Here is a 26,416-nt window from a genome sequence, read left to right as displayed (position 1 = left end):
GCAGGGCTGAGATGCCAAGGGATTCAGGGGTATCAAGCATCCCCTCAAACAAAAGGTGACGGAAAATAACCTGTATTTACCGCGGGAAGCAACACTTTGATGGGGGTGCAGAGTGAGGCCACGAAGCAATCTCAGTTAGGAAAAAAGCAGCCTTTAAGGCTGCCTTTTAAGGAGAGGGGTCAGAGCAATTGTGGGGCTTTGCTGTGGAGAAAGGAATGTGAGTTTGGGCTGGGGCCAAGGTGCACAGGAGGGGAGGGGTGAGGCGTGGAGAGGCAGCTTGCAGCCACTAGGTCATTGCTCTGCTTCTCCTTTACATAAACTTTGTCAAATGTTTAAAGAACATCCATTCGAAGAGGTGCCAAGTAACCAGTCAGCCTGGGGTGCCCACATGTCTCATTTTCTCTTGGGAAGGCAGTTGATGAAACTGGGAAGTAAAACGGGCTTCCTGTGGCTGGGGTGAGCTGGAAAGCAGGCCGGTGTGGGTAGTCCGTTTGGCTCTTGGAGGAGCATCCCTTGGTGTGCTTGTCGGAAGGGGACAGGCCCTGGGTTTTTCTCCAGGTGGCTCCGCCGTCGACCTGGTGCCCCTTCCCTGCTCACAGGCGGTGCTCAGAGCAGCGTGAGCCGGGGCCTGCCGCCGCCCCTCTGTGGGGTGACTGCTGTTCTCCATCTGGAGCGTGCGGCCGACGCACGCCCGAGAGGATGCTTTCGGTCACATCAAAGTCGTGATGTAAAATAGGTCAGAGTTATTCAAGCAGCAGAAGCTGAGAAATAAACCTTGTTTGGGAAGCTGGCTCTGCTGCGAGGTGTAGGGCCGTCTTCAGACAGGGCCGGGACTGGTCCTGCAGACTCGACTTTGTGGAGCTCCCAGTAATCACCGGGGGCAGAAGCGCTTGTTCTCAGCTTGAAGCTGTGGACGTCAAGGTCAAAGTGTCATTTCTCCTTTCAGAAGAAAGAGACTGCAAAGTTGCGGGGACCCTCCCTCTGCTGTGATGGCCTTTGCTTTGTGTCTTGTTGCCATGGCTGGGCATTCTTCGTACCCTTGGGCATCAAAGAGTTCAGTTATCCCGGTCTTAGCTTTAAGAAACCCCCTCCTGCGTCCAGTATAGCTACATTACCAGCTCTTCAAAAACAGGTCCTAGGAAGGCAGAAGTCAGACTCTGGAACTGCTCACTTCCTGGCATCTTTGCCTCCCATTACCTGGCCTGCTCCTGTCCTTTGTCACCCAGACTGAGACTCACCCCATTTGGGACTTGATGACAAGACTATCTGGGGACACCATGGAAGGCCATAAGTGCGAGTATTATTCGCCTGCCTTGTGTGGGAAGACTCTTAGGAGAATCTTCCTGCAGTGCAAACACTGGGTCCATTGCCCCCAGTTCCAGAATTTTCCAAACTCGTGTGCCACCCTCTGTCTCATTAGTGCCTCGAGGAATTCAACTTATTTTCATAAAATGTCTCCTACGATCGACCGTTCGTTGCTTGTCCAATGTCCATTCTTCTTCCTCGCTAAAAAGTCCTGAATTTGTTGGAGAATGTGTCAAGCTTCAAAGCTCCTAGCCTTTGTGGGGTGAGGGACCATGTGACTTAGCTCTGGCCGGTGAGATGGCAGAAGACGTTGTTGGCTTCAGATCCCCCAAAGGGAGGCCCCCTTGGCTAGGTCACACGTCTTCTGTCCTGTGGTCTGCTGCTGCTTTCTGACCGGAGAAAGGCTCCCATATTGGAGGTGGAGCAGCCAGTCACCCGTGAGAATGAGGAAGAGAGAATTGCGAGATCTCAGCCTGAAGTCTCTGACTCCCTGCCAGCAGCCATCTTTCCCTGTATCCCTCCTGTTAGGTGAGAAAAGTAAAACCCCGGCTCTTCAGGGCACATTCTACTGGTTTCTGTTAAAAGTTGAGTTGCTGGGGCACCTGGGTGGCTCAGTGGGTTAAGCCGCTGCCTTCGGCTCAGGTCATGATCTCAGCGTCCTGGGATGGAGCCCCGCATCGGGCTCTCTGCTCAGCAGGGAGCCTGCTTCCCTCTCTCTCTCTGCCTGCCTCTCTGCCTACTTGTGATCTCTCTCTGTCAAATAAATAAATAAAATCTTAAACAAAAAGAAAGAGTTGTTGGGGCGCCTGGGTGGCTCAGTTATTAATAAGCATCTGCCTTTGGCTCAGGGAATGATCCCAGGGTCTCCTGGGATCGAGACCCTCATAGAGCTCTCTGCTCGGCGGGAGGCCGGCTTCTCCCTTTCTCCCGTCCCCTGCTGTTCCCTCTCTTGCTGTGTCTCTCTCTCTGTCAAATAAAGAGATAAAATCTTAAAAAAAAAATAAAATAAAAGTTGTTTAAGGTTTCTGTCTAGTAACACTGCTTCTCGTACCTGAACCCCCTACCTGTCTGCATCTCCTCTATTAGGTGCTAGCCTGAAAGGATGCTGCCTGGGCTCCCAAAACTCTCCCAGCCTAGTCTTGTCCCATTCAGGAGGGCCCAAGGAGAACTGACCAGGGCACCTGTCCCATGGCCCTGGTCACCTATCTTTCTGGGAGGGCGACCTACTTCATTCAACTGCATTCAGATCCATTGTTGGCCTGCAAGTGTGGAGAGTGGGTTCCAGGGCGGGCCTTAGGCAAGAGGAACAAGGTTTTACCTTGGAGGGAAAAGTACAGAATATCCTCTGGGCCTCATGCTCAGCTGTGATGTTGTAGTGCCTGCAAGAGATAGGCGTGTTCAGGGCGCGCCCTTTAGGCCTCTCTCCCCAGCTTCTTGAATCTGGACCTGGCAAAGGTGAGGCTCTCCTGAAAGGAGTGTCCCTTCTCTGTTGGCTCACTGCATCAGGCTCCTAGGATTTCCTTTGAGTGGATACTTACCACGTGTTCTCAGTTTTAGTAGTGCTCAGAATAAGTCTCTGCCCCGTATCTGTTGGGTCTGGTTTGGTGGGTGGCAGTCAGCTTACCCGCCTGGTGTGGGAATGGACGTGAGCCGAGCTGCCCCACAAACACGGGGTGAGAGCTTAGCTCTGTCATTTAACCCCGAGGGGGTGCTGATGATGGAGTCGTCAGTGGAACCGACCTGGATGTCTTTAACAGGGCTGTTGCCTTGAGAGGGCACAGAACAGGAAGGAGGCATCCTATCCAGAAGTGGCAAGCCCTTCGAGCTTTCATTCAGAATGTGTCATGGTTCCTTGAAAATCCCAAAACATCAATCACTAGGTTTAATTTAATTGCAAATAAGCGTATGCCCCATGGCTCCTCCAGGAGAGAAGTGTCTCCGATTTGCAGCACCCTTAGGGCAAGCTGGTTTTGCTGATCAGAGGGGATGGTGGGGAACGGAGGGGGAGAAGGGGAAGGGTGCTTTCCATGTTCACAGCTGTCCTATTTCAAATGCTGGATGCTTTTCTTTTTTTGTTCCAGAAATAGCTTCTCTTCTATGAATATAAAAGTAACAGGTACTCATGGTACAAATATAAATAGTAGGTTGGTGCCCGAAGGGAAGAACAGATCGTCTGTAATCCTCCCTCTCCGGTCCAACCACTGTGGCCTGTTTCTCTCTCTGCTTCCAGGCCTCTTCCTGTGGATAAACGGGACCACATGCTCCTACCCGCTCACGCATACTCACAGACACACGTATTCTTAAAAGGGATCATGGAATCTATAGTTTCTACATTTGTTTTCTTTTGAATACCTTTCCACAATGGTTCTTAGGATGTTTAGAATGTTGTCTTTCCCTCCCTCTTTCACACAATGTGGGGATGAATAGCCTTTGCCGGTGTGCGTGGGTGTGCCTGTCTGCCTGTGGGGCTATTTCCTAAAAGTGGATGTAATGGGTTAAGGGTCCTGTGCCTTTCAAATTTTGATAAATACTGCCAAATTTCTAAGGAGAAGGTTAGAGCAATGTCCACTCTCACCAGTGCTTTAAGAGATCCCAGCTCTTTAAGCTCTTGAGAATAGTACTTAATTTTTACTAATCCGGTGGTTGATAAATGATGTCTTATACTTTTAATTGAAATTTTGAATGTTTCTGAGTTTTTTTTTTCAAATTTTCTTGTTTATTTGCCTTGTGTATGCACTTTTCAATAATTTGCTTGTTGGAAGTCCTTCGAATTTTCTTTTAGGTTATCAGACTTTTTTGTTGATTTGTAGGCACTCTTTGTATTTGAAGGGTATTAACTTTTTGTCTTATAGATTGCAAATGTATTCCCCTCCCACTTCCATTTGTCTTTCGGTCTTGTTTATGGTAATGTTTTGCTATACAAAAACCTACATTTTTAAAAAAATGAAACTAGCCAACATTTCCATGTTTGTTTCACAGCATACTCAAAGTGGCCTTACCACCTGTGAACAAGTCACACTCCTGCATTTTCCCCCAGAAGTTTTATGTTTCCTTTTTTGCATATAATTATTTACTCCATTTGTAATTAATTCTGAGTGTGGTGTAATCTGGGGATCTGACTTTATGGTTTCTAAATCATTTAGACAATGGCAAATGTTATTTCCTGATGAAGAAATGATTGTGGAAATGATTGTGTGTTTCTTACTCCTTGCCATGTGTGAGAGCAAGTTAGTTCTCTAAATAGGTAAGAGGGTTGAAGGAAAGGACTCTGGGCTGGGAGTTAGATGTCCTACACTTGAATCAGGCTGTGAGCCCTTGGACAAATCACTCAACCTCTCTGAACTGTAGTTCCTTCGGTTGCAGAAATAATCACACCTAAGGGGGAATGTAGGATTATGCGTGAAAAATCATGGCCCCTGGTATGCCAGGGATAGTAGGCAAATCCTTGTTGCTTCGGTTTTTTCCACTGCTGTCCTAAGAAGGCCACGTGAAGAGTTAATTGCCCTGTCCTGAGAATCTGGGTCCTCTACAGCCTCACTGTCTCCAGTTCCTGCCAGCGGACTCTCTCTGCTGGGGTTTGCCCCTGTGTTCCTGTCTGCATCCATGCTCTGGGACTCTGGCATCCGCCAGCTGCTTGCTCACCTACCTCTGGGACACAGGGCATTTATTGCTCTAGATGAGTTTGACGGGAAGGCTGGCAGATGGTCGCCGATCTGAGGTCCGAGACAGGACTGAGTTTGGAGCTCTTCCCTCTGAGTCTGGCTTCTCTGCCCTCTGAGTCTTGCTTCTCTGCCAGGAGGAATCCTGTCTGTCCTTGCTTTGTACCCTTGGCAATGCTCAAGTCTGGTGGGTTGGCCGCACAGTGCAGGCAAGATGTGAAGAGACCCGAGGGTGACGAGGGAGAGCAAGAGAAACTCAGTCACGGGGGAGAGCAGAAAGATAAGGAGACCAGAGGGGAAAGACAGACTTGGGGTGTGTGTGCATGGTGCGTGCGTGGTTCTCCCCTCACCGCAACAGGTACAAGGACTAGCAGAAATGGAGAGTGGAAGAGGAGTGGAGAGGGCCTAAATGGGGAAAGGGGAAGAAGGGGCAGAAAGGGAAACGCATTGCAAGGGCTCAGGACACTCATGGAGACCCCCAGGCCCCTAGTGCAATTTTTTTTTTTTTTTTTTGCAAGGTTTTATTTATTTGAGAGGGAGAGAATGAGAGAGAGAGAGCACACAGGGGGAAAGTCAGAGAGAGAAGCAGACTTCCTGCCGAGCAGGGAGCCCAATGCGGGACTCGATTCCAGGACTCCAGTATCATGACCTGAGCCGAAGGCTGTCCCTTAACCAACTGAACCAACCAGGCACCCCCCTCCCCCCGCACCCCCCACCGGCCAGTGCAAAATGTAAGGGAATGTCAGAAACTTGATAATCAAGATAAAAATTTTAACGCCATTAAAGCTCTGGCAGCTAGTGTCTGTAAAAAAGAGTTTTAGAGCAGTGATGGATTGGGGTGCAGCGAGGGAGAGGAGTTCAAGTGCAGGGTCCTTCCTGCCTTAATGCAAGTTTTTGATTTTTTGTTCATCATGTTTTTTTGGTTTTTTGTTTTTTTGGCATTACTTTTGTTTTTAAAACTACTACATGAAAACATTAATTCTGATACCTGTGTTTTTGGCTCCTCCTTAAATTTGTGTCTTGCTGACCTTACCTGTTCCTCAAAGGAGAAACAGAGGCAAATACACTCGGGGCGGTGGGGGGAGAGGGAGTGGAGGGGTGAGAGGTTGATAGGAGAGGAGCTGGATGGAGAGAGAAATCAAGTGGTCAGAGAGTAGGAGAGAGAATGGGGGGGGGGGCAGGGGGAGATGGAGACCAGACAGATAGGAGATGAGCCCAAGGCAGAGCGGTGCTGTGGGAGCTGTGTCCGACACAGACGGGAAGGCTGATGAAGGCCGAGGGAGCAGAGAAGAGAGGTTGACGGTCCAGAGGGAAAGGAGCCAGGAGGTGGGGACACAGTGAGTGAGTGGGACAGAGGAGAGAGAGGGCCCATGAGCACCAGGGCAGGGAGCACCCGTTTCCACCTCAGGCAGAGGAAAGGGGCAGAGCCAGAAACCTTGACCTGGGCAGTGTGGTCCGCCAGCCTGAGGTTTTCAGGGAGATGCTGGCTAGTGAGAGGGGACCTTGTGAATTTGGTTCTCTCCCCCAAGTCTCAGACATATCTGCAGACCCCTTGGAAAGGAACGAAGTGAACTGGCAGTCCTCCGTAGGGAACGGGGGACACCTGGAGCTTGGGGCTAGACCTGCCAGACTCCGGCAGAGGGGAGGTCTCTCCGTGCTGGCGTGGAATGGCTGCTTTTCTTGAACTGGGGGATATTTAGTATACGTTTACTTGCTCCATGAATCTCTCTGATGAGGGGTAATTCCCCAGGCCTGTTCCTTTGTCAGGGGCTTGTGTCTCTAAAGGAGTCTACGGACAGGGGACTTCTAAAAGTCGCCAAGTTAGGGAGGTATGTACAGTGGTTGTCCCTAGCAACAGGTGAGAAGACGGAGCCCTGGAAGGGATGTGACTTGCACAGAGTCTGTTGTATGTGGAAGCACCTGGAGACCACCCAGGTCTGACTCACAGCCCCCAGCCTCATTTCTTCTTCAGCACTGGGGGGCTGCCAGGCTTAGCATCTGCCGTATGCGGAGGACGGCAAGCCCAAGAGCACCGCATTTCTATCCCGCCACATTCTAGTGTCCACCCTGCCCCTCAATCCCTGCTCTGGGATTTTTTTTTATCATTTGTGTTTTTCCTTTTCTGCAGATGTAGACCACAGGATGTTGGGTGTTGGTTAATCGTTGAATTATAACCTCCCTGAGCTACTGCTTGTCCTTCCCGGATTTAATACTGCTCCAAAGAGGAGCAAGGAGAATGGAGGAAACATTTTTGAACACCCACTCTGTTCTGCTACATACGTTTGACCTCAGAGGTAGGAATTAGCACCACATTTTACAGATGTAGAAAGCGAGGCTTAGGAGAGTGTAAGTAATTTGCAGTTGGTGAGAGGTGGGGCTGGGATTTGAACTCGGGGCCATCTGATGCTGCATCCAGTCTTGGTTTCCCTCTCTTTCTCGGTCTCCTAAGAACTAGGCAGTCATGGGCCTTCGTGTACGTGTTCTAAGACCATCTCCCTTATGGCACTTAGCACTCGAGTGATAGTATTATAGTGGGACCAGCCAAGGAAAAGTTACACAGGTCGTAATGGAGAAAGATTCTACGGCCAGAGTGGAACCCATCATTGTTTCCTCACTGAGGAGGACACGGGTGACTATAGGGGGGTGTGTGCCATAAAGGTCTTAAATAGAACATGGAATGTGGTGTTTTCCCTTTAAAAGGTCTTCTGTCCCATAACTTGTGTGCAAATGCTTTAAAATGCCTGCCTAGCCCCCATTTCTACATCCCCTGTACTATTTGACATGCAAAGTGTCATATTCAAAAGCAAATTAGTCTGAAATGAATCCTCTTTTAAACCCTTTTTATTTCCAAAATCCAGATTTAGAATTTAGGTTCATTAATATGCACAAACACTGCTCGGTTAAGCCTGTTTTAATTTCTCTGTGTGCTTTGTAAATAGGGATTACAAAGACATTTGAATTTTCATGGCAGATTTTGGAGTAGTGTATACATTCGGGCCATTATCACATAATAAATAAATAACCCCCTGAAACTCAGTGTTGATGGTGCCATCCCTGGAATGTTGATTTTTATTCTCTTCTCATCGTGCCAGCTATGTGACTTTGGTCTCAGAAGTTACCAGGGGTCTGAATGTGGCTGAGAAATACCGCCCTGCCTCTTGGTGTCCATTCGGTGGGCACGTGCCAGCCTTAACACGGAGGGGAATGAAACCTCAGCTTGGCTTGTGAAGCTGGACTTGGAAGAACACCCCGTTTATTAAATCTTTCACTAAACGGTGACAGTTGTAGGCATTAGTTACTCAGTGTTTGCCAAATGATCTGGAAGTACAGGCTTTCTTGTTGTATGCAGATAACAGAGCACCAGGACTTGCGGAGGATGGTTCCAGCCATCAGAGTGAGTGGCTAGGAGTCAAAGCGGGGCAGTGCCATGAGGCAACTGGGTCCTCCAGAGCTCCATGACTAAACACGAGGGACAAGCTGCATTTTCCCATGATGCACCAAGGCACTCTGCTTTAATCATGATCTCTGCACCAGGTTCTTGAAGGAAGGACCTGTGTCCGGTTGGTCATGAAAGAAACAATGATTATGAGTAAGTATTGAGCATTTAAAAAAAAAGATTTTATTTATTTGGCAGAGATCACGAGTAGGCAGAGAGGCAGGCAGAGAGAGAGAAAGGATGGGAAGCAGGCTCCCTGCTGAGCAGAGAGCCGGATGTGGGGCTCATGGGATCATGACCCAAGCTGAAGGCAGAGGCTTAACCCACTGAGCCACCCAGGCGCCCCTGTATTGGGCATTTTCATTATCTTTCACAATCTACACAACTACCCTGTGAGACACTCGCTTGTTAACCTCAATGTCACAGAAAAGGAAAACAGTGTCTAAGGAACTCGCCCCAGATGACAGAGCCACAGAGAAGAGTTCAACCCCAGATCAGACTGGGTCAAGTCAGTTATTCCAGTTCTCTCTCCTCTCCTTTATTGATGTTGTATCCCAAGGGCTAGCGCTATGCAGAGATTAGAGTTTGTGCCCAGAAATGGTTGCTGAGTGAATGAATGAATGAATGAATGAACCCGTGAGTAAAAGCAGTAGCTCTCCCTTCTCTTCTTCAGCTCATGCTTACCCTGTGAGAGCTCACTGAAGTGCTGTCTCTGTAGAGGGTGTAGAGGCTCCAAAAAGGTGGGGTCTCTGAGCAGCATGGCTCACTCCTGGATTTGTGCGCTCACCCTGCTTTGTTCTTTCTCTGAGCTGTGGCAGAACCTGTTTATTTGTTTACTCTTCTCTGGAAGGCAGTCAGACTCAAGATGCTAACTTATTCATTGTTTTATCTATCTCCAGGGTCTAGCATAGCTCCTGGGCACAGAGAAGGTGGCAGATTTTATATTTTCTTGCACTGGCTGGTTTGAGAGTTGCTTGTTTTGAATAAAATGCATTAATGGCAGCAGAAATCATTTCAAAGCTCTCAGTGCTTTGGAGGAGAATTCTGTATCCCACATGTGAGTCACTTAGGCATAGCCACACTGTGTTAGGTCAGGATCTTTAGAACATGCATTCTCAGTGGGGGCGACAGTGCCTCCAAGAGGCAGAAATGGGTTATTGGGGAGGGAAAAGTTCTTAGTTCTTTTATATAGAAAGCATAGAGAGACACATTTACAAAACCAGACACTGTTGAGCTTCCTAACTCTTGATTTCAGCTCAGTTCATGATCTCGGGGTCGTTGGACGGAGCCCTGCATCAGGCTCTGCACTTAGTGGGGAGTCAGCTTGATGATTCGTTCTCTTCCCTTCACTCCCTTGTGCGCTCTCTCTCTCTGAAATAAATAAATGTTAAAAAAGAAAAAACCCAGACATACATTTGTTATATTAAAATATAATGGGGGTGATTGGGAAAAGGGTCTAGAAAGGCCCTTTGGTGGGGGATAGTAATGGCAAAAAGATTGAGAAACAGTGTTTTAATGCAGAGCCTGAGACAGGGATTCATGTGAAAGTTATTTATTGAGGGAACACTCTCAGGAGAAGACTGGGGGAAACAGGACAGGACAGTGGAAGAATGTTAAGCCAAGAAGCATTCTTAGCTGGAGACCAGCTGCAGCTTTGATTCCATTGGTTGCCCTGGAGCCTTCATTAGACCGTGGAGATGGTTCCATCTTGAGGCAAGTGACTTTCTTACTACCATGTTCCCCCCACCATTGGCTGCCCACAAGGCAATGAGTGGAGGAGTGGCCTCCCAGGTGGCTCCTGTTGACCATGAAAATTTCTCTGGAGAAGGCAGCGGTAGCCACAATTCTTCAGCAGCTGTCCACCTGGTGACTGGGGTACGATGCAGCCACCCAGTGAAGGGGATTTGGGTGGGTGCCATGAGCATCCTCTCCAGCACAGAACCTTCCTCCAGTGGCTTTGGAGAAGTCCTCTGATTTTTATTTTCCCCCATTGTATCATGGTAAAACATATGCAACAGAAACTTTACCATTTTAGTCACTTTTTTTAAAATAAAGATTTTATTTATTTATTTGACAGAGATCACAAGTAGGCAGAGCAGTGGGCGGAGAGAGGGGAGCGAAGCAGGCTCCCTACTGAGCAGAGAGCCCAATGCGGGGCTCGATCCCAGGACCCTGGGATCATGACCCAAGCCTAAGGCAGAGGCTTTAACCCACTGAGCCACCCAGGCGCCCCCCCCCCCATTTTGGTCATTTTTATGTGCACAGTTCAGTGGCTTTAAGTCCATTCACAGTGTTGTGTGACCATCACTACCATCCATCTCCAGAGCTTTTCTCATCATCCCAAACTGACATTTTGTACCCATGAAAAATCATCTGTCCTTTCCTCCCTCCCCCAAGCTTCTGGCAACTGCCCTTCTACGTTCCATCTTTACGAACTTGACTACTCTTGGTACCTCAAGTGAGTAGAATCATGAAGTATTTTCCTTATTTCACTTAGCATAATGTCTTAAGGCTCATTCATGTTGTAGCATGTGTTAGGATTTCCTTCCTTTTTAAGGCCAAATGATGGTCTGTTGTAGGTACCTACTACATTTTGTTTATCCATTCATTAGCTGATGGGCACCTGGGTTGCTTGTACCTTTTGGCTATTGTGAATACCGCTGGTATGAACATGCTAGTGCAGATATCTGTTTCCTCTGATTTTATGCTCGGATGCATTTTAGTCCTGGGGAGAGTAGAGTGGGAGGCTCTGATTCATTGGTGTGTCCTCACTCCCGGCTTAGACCTTAGTCTGTCATTGGTATCTTTGGTTGAGGAGCACAATGGCTTCAGCAGAGGTGGAAGGGGGTCTTGCATTTGGACAGGGAAGACTCTCTTGTTTGGGAGGATTAGGTTCTTCCAGAAGTATTTCTAGAAATTGAGTTGAATTTGTTGGTCCATTCTTTTTTTTTTTTTTTTTTTTAAAGATTTTATTTATTTATTTGACAGAGGAGAGAGATCACAGTAGGAGAGAGGAAGGGAAGAGATCACAGAGAGAGAGGAAGAGAAGCAGGCCCCCTGCCGAGCAGAGAGCCCGATGTGGGACTCGATCCCAGGACGCTGAGATCATGACCTGAGCCGAAGGCAGCGGCTTAACCCACTGAGCCACCCAGGCGCCCTGTTGGTCCATTCTATAAAAAAATTATGAGAGGAAAAATGATAATCAGTGAGGTTTTAGAAGCGTTCTGCCTTCTCATCAGTAGACAGGACAGATGGGCCATTTGTAGCTTAGGGTGTTTTCTTTGGGGTCTGACCTTTGTCATTCTCCATAGCCTGCTCAATACTTATAGAGTATGGCAGGCACATAGGCTTAGCAAGAGATTTTAAATGAATGAATAAGGGAATGTGTGCGTTCAAGGGCATTTGGAATCTGCCTTGGATTTGAACCACTTACTGGCAACATGCACCCCTTTTTTTTCTGAGTATGGAAAGGACATCTGCCTAAGGAATAAGCAGGAGGGTGTTCCTGAAGACCCAGACCTGGAGAGAAGGCAGCCTTCTCCTCTAGGGATGGCCACTTTGCTTCTTGTCTCTGTCCTGACACACCTGAGGACAATGGAGAAGCAGTGCTTACCTGTTGCCTCTCTCTCGGGGGATTTGTGAAGCCGAGTGCAATGAGATCTTCCCAGCTCTTTAATCTCTTAGGAAGAAAGGAGTTTTAGGAGGATAATAATATGCTGTCCTTGATACGTGAAGAACGTGCTTTGTGCTCATGGTTACTGGGGGCATTAATTTTGAAGAGTGTTTTTTTGTTCCCTCCCCCCCCCCCCCTTGCAAGTGGTGAATTCATGCAACTCCTAGCTGATGCAAGGTATTTGGAAAAAAATTGGATGATGATGGTGTGATGATGTTACAACCAGTAATCTTGAGTGTCACTAAGTGTACGACTTTTGCTAAGTGCTTTACCTGTGTTATCCATCCCTTCTGACCTTGTGAAGGCTGTGAGTGCTGTAGTTGTACCAATCGTGTATATGGGAAAACCGAGGTCCAAATAGATGCTGTGATTTGCTCAAGGTCACGCAGCTGACGGGGCAGAGTTGTGTAGACATGGTTGTGGTATAGCTCACAGTAAGCAGACCCTGCTGTAGATGGACTCCAAGCCCAAACCAGTCATAAAGGAAGAGAGTAGATTTCCAGTGGCATTGTGATGGAGCAAGACCTTTGGTAGAGGGTGCCCTTGAGTGGGCCTTGAAGGGCTAGAAGAATTTTAGGGGGTGGGAACTGGGGAAGGGCATTCCGGCAGTGTATCTGGGATTCAGGTGTAGCTGGACTTTCAGCTGGGTGAAGATGGACGGGAGGGTTAGGCACAGTGGGCGGGGTGAGGAGGATATGTGTAGAATCCATGTAGAAGGGGAGGTCGGGGTCATGTGTCGGAGAGCTTAAGTGCTATGTATCAGCCTCCACTGGTGACCAAGGGTACATATTCGGGAAATGGTGGCTGGGATTAGGGTGGAAGCTTGTGACCATAAAATGAAACAATGACTGCCCTTTAAGGAGAGGAACCAGTCCCTCTGAGTAGCCCTCATTTTTAAGAGGGAAAAAACAGGAAGCTCATCAGTTGGTAATTAGTGATTCGAGGTGACTGAACTTGGGATAATGGCCTCTGGGATGCAGAGCTTCCATAAACATGGGACCATAAGACATGGCAACGTATTTATTGGAAAAATGGCCTCCTGCAGGTGGGTGAGGAGTTTGAGCTAGTTCTTTGGAGGACGCCTCCTCGGACAGCCGGAGGACTGAGCACTGAGTGTACTAGGGGATGGTACGGGGCACCGTGTATCCACTTCCTAGGGCTGTCATAACAAAATACCAAATCTGGGTGGCTTAACACAAGAAAAATGTGTTCTCTCCTAGTTCTGGAGGATGAGAGTCTGAAATCAAGGTGTTGGCAGAAGAGGTTCCTTCTGGAAGCCCTGAGGGAGAATCTGTTTCATACCTCTCTGCTAACTTCTGGTGGTTGCTGGCAGCCCTTGGCATGCTTGGGTTTTCGCCACATGGCTCCAGTCTGTATCTCCCTGTCACATGGCTGTTTTCTCCTCAGGTGGCTTTGTTTCTGTTTCCTTTCAAGGATACCGGTCATGGCATTAGGACCCATTTTAATTCAGTATAAGCTTATCTTAACTATAATTCATCTGCAAACACCCTATTTCAAATAAGGTCACGTCCCGAGGTTTGGGGGGGGCATAAATTCCTGGCAAATGCTGTTTGACCCAGGACAGACTGTGAGCAGAAGCCAGAGGAAGAGATATATAAGGTGGGTTGGGTGATTTGTTCAACAGGAAGGACTTAGCAAGGGGAGTGTGAGGAACGAGATCCTGGTGGGAATCCTCTGAGGGATCCAACTCCCTCGAGTCTGAATGTCTTACAGTTATCAGCTCCATATTGTTGGGAGCTTGGAGTCTGCCAGCTTTCTCGGGAAGTAATTTGAAAGTGGGAAGATGGGCTGAGGAGGTGGAGGTCTTGTGACAGAGAGCCCAGGTGGGTCAGTATGGAAAGGGTTCCCTGGAGAGGTCATTGTGGTCTGAATGAGGGTGGGGGCAGTGGGATTGGGAAGCAAGTGGGGGAAGTGGGGTCGTTTTTGAAGGAAGATACACAACACATCAGGCCTTGGTAAGAGGTAAGGTGTGGCAAGGAGAGAAAAGGAACATCTGAACCTGGGTGACCAGAATAGGAAGGAAGAAAGCCCTGGTTTGGGGGCAGGATGATGAGTTTGACCTTGGACGTGAGGAGTTTGTGCTGCCTCAGGGAGGGCAGATGGGAGAGGTGTGTCGGGCAGCTGGAAATGTGATCTGTTGCCCGGAGATGCTTGTCTTCTCTGCTCAGCCTGAGTAAGCCTGTAGGGTACTGAGGGGAGGTGAGGAGCCCCTGCTCTCTCAAGGGGCCGGATGGTCAGAATTTTGGTAATTATAGCCATAGTCACAGATGCCCAGTGAGTGAAATGAGTCAAGGGTGCTCAAGAGGCTAAGATGGCAGGAGGGTCTTTCTAAAACGCAAATCAGAGTGTGTCACTCTTGTGCCAACCCTTTAGCATGAGATACCCCTTACCTTCAGGGCGAGATCCAGCTCCTTAACTCGGGCACAAGTCCGTCCAGGCCTGGATCACATTCTACACCATTCTTTCATCCTCTCCTCCCTTCAAGACTTTCTGAACCTCGTACAGTTGGAAGAATACCTGGTCCCCGTCCCCCCCACCCCCCACCTGCCACTCCTCTTCCCTGGAACCTCTCCTTTGCTTCTCTCTCTCATTTCCTTCAACATCCCAGCCCAGTATCTCATGGCCTGTAACACTCTGGGCTAAATGTGCTTCTTGGCACACCTTTCGGCCAGTGGCCTGTCGGCTCCCCAAGGACAAGGGCTGCCTCTTGGGCATCTCTGTGTCCCCCTTTTCTCTCACAGGGCTGGACACAGCATATGCAAGAATCATTGGGTGAGTAAGGCAATGAATGCATGGATAGAAAAATGAAATGCCGTCTACATGTAGTCCTTTTTCAGGGGCAACACTTCTCAACTTATGTCTGTGTGTATGTGTTTGGAGAAACAATGGAGCTGCTGGAGAAGAAAACGTTCATTGACCTTAAGGTGATCTCCACCTTCCCCTTGCCTCTTGGTCTGCCTTGCCATAAGCTGCCTACCGCTCCCGTCTTTTGCTCTCCAATGTATCATGGTCATTAGGTCAACCACAAGAGGCTCGTGCGTCACCACATTCTGGTGAAGCATAAGGACTACCAGAATGTTCTCAGAAGGAAACTGTTGGCAAGTGAAATCAGGCAGAGGGCCCCAGGGTGGCATCTGGCAGGGGCCTGAGAGGAGTAGCTTTGTGTTCACGTGGACAGTCACACAGTACAGCAGATGGATGAGGAAGGGGAGCATGCATGGTCAAGAGAGATGTCAATCTTGGCTTCTTTGTTTGGTTTTAGCCACACATTGACCCTGACCTCATGATGAGACTCTATGGCCCTCCCTCCGTCTTTAAGAAGAGCAGTTCCTTAACTCTTAATATGACAAAGCTGTTATGGCAACATTCTGCCCAAGGAGCAATTATCTGCTACTTTATCAACATTTATTGAGTACTTACCATGTGCTAGGTGCTGGGCTAAGGCAGCCCTTTTACTTGGATTTTTGCATTTCATACTTGGGGCAAGTTCTGTTTCTTTGCCCGTCTCACGGTTAAGGAAACCCAGCCAAAGGGGGGTTATAACTTGGCCAAACCTGCGCAGCTGGTAAGTGCAGATAATGCCTCAAGTATCAACTCCTATGCTTAGTACTTTTATGAGCCCATAGACTCAGAACTTTTCAGATTGGGCTGAAGAATGATTCTGTCTGCATTTTTATTTTTTTATTTTTTTAAAGATTTTATTTATTTACTTGAGAGAGAGACAGTGAGAGAGAGCATGAATGAGGAGAAGGTCAGAGAGAGAAGCAGACTCCCCATGGAGCTGGGAGTCCGATGTGGGACTCGATCCCGGGACTCCAGGATCATGATCCGAGCCAAAGGCAGTCGTCCAACCAACTGAGCCACCCAGGCGTCCCTGTCTGCATTTTTAAATAGAAAATTCGATCATGGTTTTAAAATTGATGGACAGTGTGCTGTGATGACAAGCTGAGAAGCCCTTTGGAGAGGAAATCCTTGGTTGGTAGGTTTGGATTCTAAGTGGTCTCAAAAGTCTATATAAAGTTCTGTTCGGGTTTTCCCTACGTGGTTGAAATTGGGTGGTTCCAATGGATTCAGTTGGATAAGCAAAATCCATAATGAGAAATATTAGTGTTTCTGGATCTTTATCTAAAATCATAGTGTTTGGTACATTGGCTTTAATTTACAAATCAAAGTTATTGAAAGTGAAATGATAAATAAATCATGAAGGCAAAATGGCTAAAGGTAGAAGAAGAACAAGACCTGATGCCGCCTGTATTTAAAGTCAGAAGACAATATAGTCATTCTGAGGACCGTTCAAACCAAATATGTGTTTCTATTTCCAAGTAAAAATACTGGAACCAAAAAATACTCTGTGAGAGTTTGTTGTTCCCTCTGAACCCTTTAAATTGTCAAAAGAAAGAACAACACTGCTTAGCTAACAGACAGCTTTCACTTCTCACTCTGCTGGGTACCTGATTTTCTACTTCAGCGATGATGTTTCTGATCTTGTGTAAATCTTTTGATTGACTGTGTGATCTCATGAGCCGTAATCTCTCTTACTGGACTTCTCTTGCCGCTGTTCTTGATTTCAGATGGTTCCGAGTGCTGTGATTGTTCTGGGCAGGGCTCATCTGGGTTCGGTTCATGCCGATGTATTAGGGATTTGTCCTCCTGAATTAGAATGAGATGCTACTTTTATGACCTCTTAGGAGCTTCACGCTTCCTGGGGTCTGTAGATTTCTGGGTAGACTCCAAATTGCCAAGCCATGCCTTGCCTTACATCTTTTTTTCAGTTTTAAAAATCAGCTTGTTCTCCATGTCTGCTTATATGCTGAAGTGCTAGACTTCTCAGCAAGAGTATGTTTTTCTCCCCGGGGGCCTCTCGTGGGAGGTGCTGATGGACTCCATAAGGTGGGTGACCTCCAGAACCATAAATAATTGAATTGAATTCTTTAAGAGAATCGTAAGTGGATGATTTCACTTGTGATTTTATATTAATGGAGGATGGAACCAAGACAGTTCAATAAATACTTCTCACACATTTTCAGATTATGGCCAGTAAAGGAGAAGGAGGCAACGTACTGGAGAATAAGGTCAACAAGGGTGTCAGGTTTAAAAGGAAGTTTAACAGGAAGTCGGGGGAAGTGGAGTGTGAAACATACAAGCAAAAAGAGATCTGGACAGAGAAGCCAGAACATGGTGAGGGGATCATCCAGAGTAGCCAGGCAAAGGGGCAGAGAGACACAGGACAGAGGCCTGGAGGATGTTGTGCATTTCTGTAGATTCTGAGGCGGTGAAGGAGCCCATATTAATGATTTTTTTTCTTTGGAGCTTGGGAAGCAGAATAAATTATCCTCTGCTATTACTGTGCTGTACATGCGGGTAGAGTCGCAGTTTTAGCTAGAGCAATTGTTGTCCTTGATTGGGTATAGCCATTCTGCCTTATGTTTAAGTTTGAAAACGTATTTCAAAATGCATTTGAAAATAAAAGTTTTCTTTACTATGAGATCTAAAGATGAGAGTCACAGGGAAGGAGAGTCTGTTTTTAAAAACATTTTAAAAAATTGTTTTGCATTTGTTTTAAAAATGTCATTGTCGGGGCGCCTAGGTGACTCAGTGGGTTAAAGCCTCTGCCTTCGGCTCAAGTCATGATCCCAGGGTCCTGGGATCAGCCCCACCTCTGGCTCTCTCCTCCAAGGGGAGCCTGCTTCCTCCTCTCTCTCTCTCCCCGCTTGCCTTTCTGCCTACCTGTGATCTCTGTCTGTCAAATAAATAAATAAAATCTTAAAAAAAAAGTCATTGTCAAAAATGAGAAAATAGGTAAAAATGGAAAATGTAGGAAGTATATGGAAGAAACCAAAAAACTTTGATTCCTATTTGGAATCCCCTCTACATATACAACTGTCTGCTCTGTTTGTGTTAATGTCGGGTTCAACGGTGCAGTGTTGCTTCCCACCTCTTAAAGATTTTCCACACTGCCATATACTTCATAGTCGACTGTTTCATTTCATGTATTAACTTATTTAAGCATTTCTTTCTTGTTGGGCATGCAGGTTGCGTCCAATTTTTGCTCTTCGACAGATGTTGTAATGAACATCTTTGGATATTAATTTTCATGTATTTCTCTGATTATTTCCTTAGGGCCGAGTCCCGGAAAGAGGAAAGATGATCAAAAATATTTCTTTTAAACGTGTTTGAGGTTCTCGATGCCCTGTTCAGAAGTGTGCTCACAATCATGTATTCATTTGAATGCTCTGGGGATGGTAGGTTCAAAGCTAGATTATTGTGGATTCTGAGAAGAGCAAAACAGACCTAGGATCTGCTTTCTGGAACATGCCTTCCACCGGAGGGGACAGTGAATCCAAGTGAGGTAATAATTTAAGGAAGTGCAGCAATATATTCCCTACCCCCACCCCACCCCCAAAATTGTGATGAGTGCAACACAGGGGCTAGGGAGTGGCATCTAATAACAAAGGGGCTGGTTAGTGGGTGCTGTTCTGAGGAGATGATATTTAAGTCAAGCTCTGAGAAAAATGGGGAAGGGAACTTTCTCTGTAGTGCGGAAGATCTCATGCAAAGGTCCTGAGGTGGGGCAGAGCTTGGAATGTTCTAGAAATTGTTAGAAGGCCCTTATGAAAGGAAGGAAGGAATGAGATGGGCATGGAAGGTGAGCAGTGGTTGGTCGTTGTCTTGCAGGGTTTGTGGGCTATTACTGTCGGTGAGTTTGCGTTTTCATGGCAAGAGTACTGAAAAGCCTGTGGGCGGAGAGCTAGGGTTTAAGTCGGATTAAAAAAGAAAAAGAAAAAAAAAAGGCCTCCTGATTGTTGTGTGGAGAGTGGATACTCAGGAAGGGATGTGAGCATCTGGGGAAACTATACCCAGTGCCCTGGGTATTTGGGTATCCTTCTGAGGACTGCTGGACTCAGCTCTTAGAGGCACCTAGGCAGCCTTCGGCCCTCACTTTCAGAAAGCTCTGAGCAGGGCGTCCCTCCCTTAAACTTGTGTATTTTACATTCAGGACAAAATCCTCCCATGGTCTCCCAAAAATGTATTAAGATTCCTATAGCCTCTCACTATCTTTGCTTTGGATCTGAATGGCTGCGAAATAAATATTTCAAAATAGCTATCTCAGCCTGCTATTGATATGATTTGGAAAATAATACATGAACGGACAATAAGAGATCGGGAACCGTTACTTGATATTTTCATGCCATTCTTCTCTTGATGGACATTTCGGTTATGATGTCTGTTGTAAATAAGGCGGCGATGAAGCTCTTTTTCACATAGACATAGTGGTCTATTTCTTGTGGGTATATTCTGTCAGAAAGGATGCTTTACAAGAATTGTTTACCAGATTGACTGCCAGCACAATTGCATACCGGTTTAAACTACTACGTTGGAGGTGTCTGTTTCCTGGCATCCTTTTCAACCCAGAATATGAATCTATTAAATCTTTGTTAATTGGCTGAATACATGTTAAGTGGAACTTCTCTGATAATTATTCATTCATCTTCCCTTACAGGGAATCACTTCATTTTCTTGGCTAGAACAGAACTGTGAACCTAATGCTTGAAGTATAGTAAATGCTCATTTAAAGCGTGTTGCTTGACCAAATGAAACATTGGTCTATTTATTGATCATTTGCTTGCCTTCTGCGATTTGGTTAATACCCTTTGTTTGTTTGTTGGAGAGTTGTCTTTTTCTTGGTGAGTTTTAGTAGCTTTTTATAATAAATTATAGTAAATAACCCCATCTCAGGACCTTCAAATGTATTTTCCGAGTTAGCCATGTTTCTTTAACTTTTGTTCATAGGTTGAATGATTTTTGCAATAGAGATTTTTAAAAACTTTGAAGTATTTCAACCATGACCTTTATGGTTAGAAACCATACTCAGAAGAGCCTTCCCTGAAACTATTATTTTTATATGAATCTACTTCTATTTTTCATTCTTTTTTTTTTTTAAAGATTTTATTTATTTATTTGATAGCACAACAAGGGGAGCAGCAGGCAGAGGGAGAAGCAGGCTTCCCGCTGAGCAGGGATCCTGATGTGGGGCTCGATCCCAGGATCCTGAGATCATGACTAGAGCCAAAGACAGACGCTTAATGACTGAGCCACCCAGGCACCCCGATTTACCTATATTTTTCTATTAATAGACTTACTATGAACTATTGCCACATTCCTTGAACAAACTCCACTTCTTTGTTGTATGGTGTTTCTGTAACAAGGTGTGGGACTCTTTTTGTTAGAAATTTTATTTTAGAATTTTATGTAAATCTGTAGTGTTTTTTTCCCCTCATACTATCTTAAAGAATTTTCCTCTTTAGATTGAAAACCATGCTTCTCAAACTTTTACTTGCCTCTGAGTCACCTGGGAAGCTTGTTAAAATGCAGGTTCAGTAGGTGCCCAGTGGGGTGAGAAGGTCTGCCTTTCCAGCAAGTTCCTAGCTGAGGGCCAACACCTGAGGGCTGTTGACATGTGCCCACATTTGAGTAGCAAGTTCCCAAGGGACTTCAAATACCACCTGAATTACTACCTTAGATGGTGTTCGGATCCAGTGCTTTTTTAAGAGAGAGAGAGAGAGAGAGAGTGTGAGTGTGTGTGTGTGTGTGTATACACACACACACACGCCTGTATTATATATATTCAATTTTATTTAAGTTCTCAAGTCTGTTGGCCGACAAAGGAGTCTTTGAGTTTTTTTCTGAATATTTTCTCAGTCTTTGAATTTATTTCCTCTATCTCCTCAGATATTTCTATTTTCTCTTTGAGACTCCTTCATGATTTATGTAGCTTACGGTCTTTTTCTCAAAGAACCAGTCTTGGCTTTATTTATTAGTTTTGGTGTTTTTCTATTTTTTAATGAATCGATTTTTGTGCTCTTATCTTTATTAAACCCCTTTTCCTGTTTCATTCAATGTTTCATTTTCTAGCTTCTTGAGTTGATTTCTTAAATAATTGATTTGTTTTATTTCTTACTCCATTATTAAAGTATTTAAGGCTATGACATTTACTTTTAGTATACTTTGGCCACTTTCCATGTATTTTGATATGTGTTGGTTTCATTATTGCTATTCTCCAAAAAAATCTGTAATTGCTGTTTTGGTTTTATTTTTGACCCAAGAATTATTTCCAAGCTGTTGGAATAATTATTTTGTTCTACTTTTGAAATTAATTTCTCATTTATTGTAGTGTGAGTGGAGAATATATTCTATGTTATTAATTTCCTTTTGGGGCATTTAATGGGATTTTCTTGGTTGTTTAATATTGGTAGATTTATAAGTATTTAGTGGGCCTTAGAAAAGGAACTTAAATTCTTTGCAGTATACAAAGTATGAATAAAGCTTTTACAATGGCTTTAATAATATGAATCAAATCCCCTACTTGAATACTTACTATCTTCCTGATTAGCCACTGCAATGGTCTTTCATTCCCCCTTCCCCCTGACACCCCACGTTGTATTTTCCACATTTTTTTCTTTAGTGTTTGACACGATGTTACTCAGACCAGGGATATTTTGACAGATCTCAGTTGTGGCTTGTGCCACCTGTCATTTTTAAAAAGGACCTCTTTTGGCAAAAGTTAATACTGTTCTCTGTGGAGTCGACCTAATCATCTGTAAATAGAGGAACGTCTGCTTTTATCTTCTTTGAATTTTTTTTGCTGGCATATTTTTGCCTTTTGGTATTTTTTGTCTTTATATTTTTGTCAGGCATCACTCCCATCTTTGCATTACAGCTTTAGTCTTTCTCCTGATAAACATCATACCCTTGTTTTTATTGGTTTTGGATTCGGTTTGTGGATCTCTTAACTGCCGAGTTCATCTTTTGTCTGCCTCTTGTTTTTAATTGATATTTTTGCCTTTAAATCTGTTCTCTGTTCAGGAGTATTGATTTTGGTGACAGGGAAAACCTTCAATCTACTTTTTTTTTTTTTTTTAAGATTTATTATTATTTCAGAGTCACCTAGGCACCCAGTCTACTTTTATTTCCAACTAGGTTTTCATTTTTTTGTATTTTGAAAATGATAGGTTTTATGGTTTAAATATTTATTTTCATTTATTTTTCTCTGGGGGCTGCAGGCGAGAGAGAGAGAGAGAGAGAGAATCTTAAGCAGACTCCATGCCCAGCATGTGGCCTGACGTGGGGCTTGATCTCACAACTCTGAGATCATGACCTGAGCCATAATCAAGAGTCAGAGAGTGCTCAACCGACTGAGCCACCCAGATGCCCCCGCGGTTTAAAATGTCTTATAACTGTACGTACCACCATTTTATCAAGAATATAAACTTTATCAAGAATATAAAATACTTTGCTATCACTGTTTATTCCTGATGGAGCGTTTGGGGATGAACAACGTGGCTGGACATTGTTGCTTCATCCGTGGTGCTTCAGCATCTGCTGCCTTGAGTCCTTCATGCTGGAGAGTATCATGACTGTTGTCCTGGCCTCTGTGTTGGCTTCTCCTTTCCTGTCTTTCCCCCTTATCCTCCTCTTTGTCCTTTGACATCCGAATGACTGGCTGGGTGCGGAAGAATGCCTCTGCCTCAAACCCCCATGGGCGTTGCTCTGCTGTCTCTTGGAATCCAAGAAGACTTAACTCTATCTTCTCTGCAACATTGACTTTGGCCTAGGGGCTGGCACCAGTTCTGTCTTCATCCTTGATACTTAAGGACTTCACTAGCATTTCTCCATGCTGTTCACTTTTCATTCTTTCTTTTTTGTTTCTGATGCCTGCAAATCCCGTCACAGATTTTCGGCTGATACACATTTTCTTCAGCCAGATCCCTGAATATAGTTTCTATTTGGCTTTCTCAGTTCTTTCTTTGGGCCCACCCATTCTAGATGCTGGGGTGTTCTAGCTGTCACTTCTAACATCTCCCCAGTTGCTTGGGTCAGGGCACCAGGCGCTTTTGGCATTCTGTGCCCGTAAAGATCTCAAGCTTGTTTTTATTGTTGACTTGGTTCGTTATGCTATCTTGAATTCTTCAGTGGACTTGTTTCTTTAACTCTTTTCTCCCCGCTCTGTCATGTCACTTTTTTGTCTTATTTCAGATTTTTAGATCTTGATTTATTGCCTCAATAATCTTTTCAACTTCTTGGAGAGTTCAATCCATTGCTGTTAGAACATTTTTTCCCCTGACTTAGTAAATCTTTATAAGGTATATGCTTTTAGAGATGCACACTTCTAATCCATTTTAAAAATTGATTTACTTTTTTTTTTTTTTTTCTGCAGTAGGGCTGCATAAGTCTCTCCTCCATCTTTTGCTGCCTTTTAAAAACTCTTTTTGAATCAGGACTCTTTATTTTCAGGGCTCCTACTTACCCTAAAATTGTGTGGTTGGTTTTCCTTGGGTATGCAACTTGTTTTCCTAGGCACCATCAAATCCTATTATGGAGTCAGGGCCAATGGCTGTGTCTGACATTAGTTTTCCGAGTTGTTTAGTTCTTTGTGAGGCTGGACAAGAGGAGGGAGCTAGGTCTGTGGTTTATTGCCACTAGAGAGATTTGCCTTTGCGGGCTTTTCAATTTTTTTCTTCTCCTTTTCCCCAATTATTTCATAATACATCAGAGCCATTGATTTGAGGGCATATTCTGTCTCATTGTGGGATGAGATTCCAAATTATTCCCTATTCCATGCCTCCTTAATATTTAGCCATATTGTTAAGTGATTCCCTTAAAACAAGCAAGCAAAACAAGCACTGAAATATTTATGGCTTCTAATAGATGTGGGCTCAGAAGCATTTTATTCCCCACTCTCCCACGGCAGTTTGCCTTACTTTTGAAATAACAATTTCAATTACAGAAGTAATACATTCTCATTGTATAAATCTCCAGGAGTCTTTGAAAATACCCAAAGAGAGAAACAAAAATTCCTTATAATCCCACCGTATGGAAATAACCAGTGTTTGCTTTTCGACGCATGCTTTTAGCCTTCCCTGTGTGTGTATGTGTTGTATGGAAACCTTCTTTTTGCTTAGCAGTATATCGTGGAAATTTTCCCATGTGGCTCAATATTCTTCTTCATCATTAATTTTAATGGCTGTGTAGTACTTTTATTTTCCTCTGGCTTACCTTTGGTTCTTAAAAGAGCCTGTAAAGAGATGCTATGTCTGTAACTCAACAAAAGGTGAAAATGGTGGGAGGTCCATATGAACTCGAAGTACATTTAGAATTGATTTATGATGGTAAGTGGTTGGGGAAGTGGTGGGGGCCTATAGCGTTCCTCTCTCCACACACTCTTACTTTTGTAGATCCAAATACTCCCATAAGCGGGGTTTGGAGGGTGGGAAATGCACCATATGTCGGGAATCCCAAGACAAGTCTGGGCTCTTCTCATCCCAGCTGTATGACTGGGGGCAGGCCATTTAGCCTTTTTGCTTTATTTTCCTTAGTTGTCAAACGGGGAATGGTAATACTTACCTAGCCTACCTTACATAGCCATTTTATTCTTAAATGAGATTGAAATGAGAAAATATCTGTGCAGTTGCTTCTTGAACAAGTAATTCTATGTACTGCAGAGGGATATCTTGGTGGCAAAATCCTTGTGATTCCACTAACATTTATTGAGCACCTACTGCATTCAGAGGCCAGTACAGCTCATCAGTATAAGAGGAGGCACCATCCTTCGCCAGAATGGCATTGTTATGAATGTTTCATTTTCCTCAAATCAATGATCTTCTGGGTGACAGTGCTGGCTTCTTCTCATCACTCTGATATGATTAATTCATTCATCATGTTAGACTGATTTAATTATTTATTATGTCATTTTGTTTATTTAATTTGCATATCAATTGCCGGGGTGCTGCCGATCTCCGCTTACTGCACAATCCTATTAAGAAAGGTTTTGATGCTGAGGCAGGTTCCAGTGGTCTCCCCAGGGGCAAAAACTTTCCTGTAATTGAATACTTAGGTGCTGGGATGTAACAGCTCGAATTTTTTTTCTGACCTGAAGTTCAAGCTACTCCTTCCTGCTTGGGTCCGGGGAGACAGCTGGTTGTGAATTATGCATTCCCGTCTATCCTCTGGTCAATGTTTGCATATTTTACTTTTCCATCGAGGGGACAGCCTTTCCCTTGAGGAACAGGTATCTCAAACTCTTCAAAGTTGGCTTAAAGGAAAATAAAGAAGGCTAGTCACTCTTCTCTTACCCACTGTCTCCTGATTCTCTTTTTTTTAGCCCAGCCTCCAGTGGAGAGGCCTCAAAGAGGCATTGCTTCTGTTCTCATCGTTGTATTATTTTAGCCTTTCAGCAGGCAGCAGTGAGAGAAGCAGCAGCACTTGAATCCTTGGACATTGGATTTCCTTATGCTCCTGTGAAGTGAGACTGTGAGGTTTTGGGATTGAGTTCCTGGTCATGATCTGTGTTAGCCGAGTGATTCTGGGGGGTTACTGAGCAATACTGACAATGCTCATATACCTAAAGAGTTTTTTTTTTTTTTTAATTTTTTTTTAAAGATTTTTAATTTATTTATTTGATAGAGACACAGCGAGAGCAGGAACACAAGCAGGGGGAGTGGGAGAGGCAAAGCAGGCTTCCCACCTAGCAGGGAGCCCAATGTGGGGCTCGATCGCAGGACCCCGGTATCATGACCTGAGATGAAGGCAGACACCCAATGACAACCACCCAGGCCCCCCCCCCCCCCAAAGAGCTTTTAATATGTCCTCAGGACTAAGCTAGGTACTTAGTTTATTATCACATAAAACTCTCCCCAGAGTTCCTTTTCTGGTTACTGTTGCCACATAACAAGCCACCTCAAATCTCAGTGCCTCCGAACAGTCAAAATCCTTTATTTTGTTTGTGCATGTGCATGTTGGGCAAGTCTCTGTGGAAGAAGCAGTCTCTGTTCTTGCAGTATTGGCTGTACAGGCTGGGGCTGGAGAATGGCTCGCTTACCTGCCTACCAAGCCTGGTCGGGGGTTGGTGGGGTCTCCGTTTCTCCCCATGTATCACCTCATCCTGAATTGCTTGGGCTTCCTTATGGCATGGAGCCTGGGTTCCAAGGGTAGGTGTCCTCAGAAAGCCAAGAAGAAGCTACATGGTTTTGGCTAATCTGTTCTTAGAAGTCACAAAGCATCACTTCTAGTACATCTCACTGTGGCAGAGTTCACAGACCTTCCAGAATCAAGGGGAGGGGACTTTGTGTTCACACGTTGATGGGGTAGTGGTAAAGTCAGTGTAGAAGACCATGTGGATGGAGACGCTGTTGCTGCCATCTATAGAAAATGCAGTCTGTCCGAACTCCTCCAAGATGGAACATTCTCCCTCCATTGACAGGAAGGTTATGTAAGTAGTCTGTGGTCACAAGCTTGTGGAATGATTGATTGGGACTTGAATGCTGG

General features: G+C 45.2%; 1 protein-coding gene across 12 annotated transcripts in view; it reads left to right on the top strand.

Moving 5' to 3' along the window:
- The window catches only part of PTPRT (protein tyrosine phosphatase receptor type T), a 1,054,416-nt gene that overhangs the window by 141,683 nt on the left and 886,317 nt on the right, over positions 1 to 26,416 (top strand). The gene's annotated exons all lie outside the window — the stretch shown is intronic.

The sequence above is a fragment of the Mustela nigripes genome, chromosome 7, assembly GCF_022355385.1.
Source record: "Mustela nigripes isolate SB6536 chromosome 7, MUSNIG.SB6536, whole genome shotgun sequence".
In the NCBI taxonomy this organism is placed as follows: domain Eukaryota; kingdom Metazoa; phylum Chordata; class Mammalia; order Carnivora; family Mustelidae; genus Mustela; species Mustela nigripes.
This window is presented reverse-complemented; position numbering and strand designations above follow the sequence as displayed.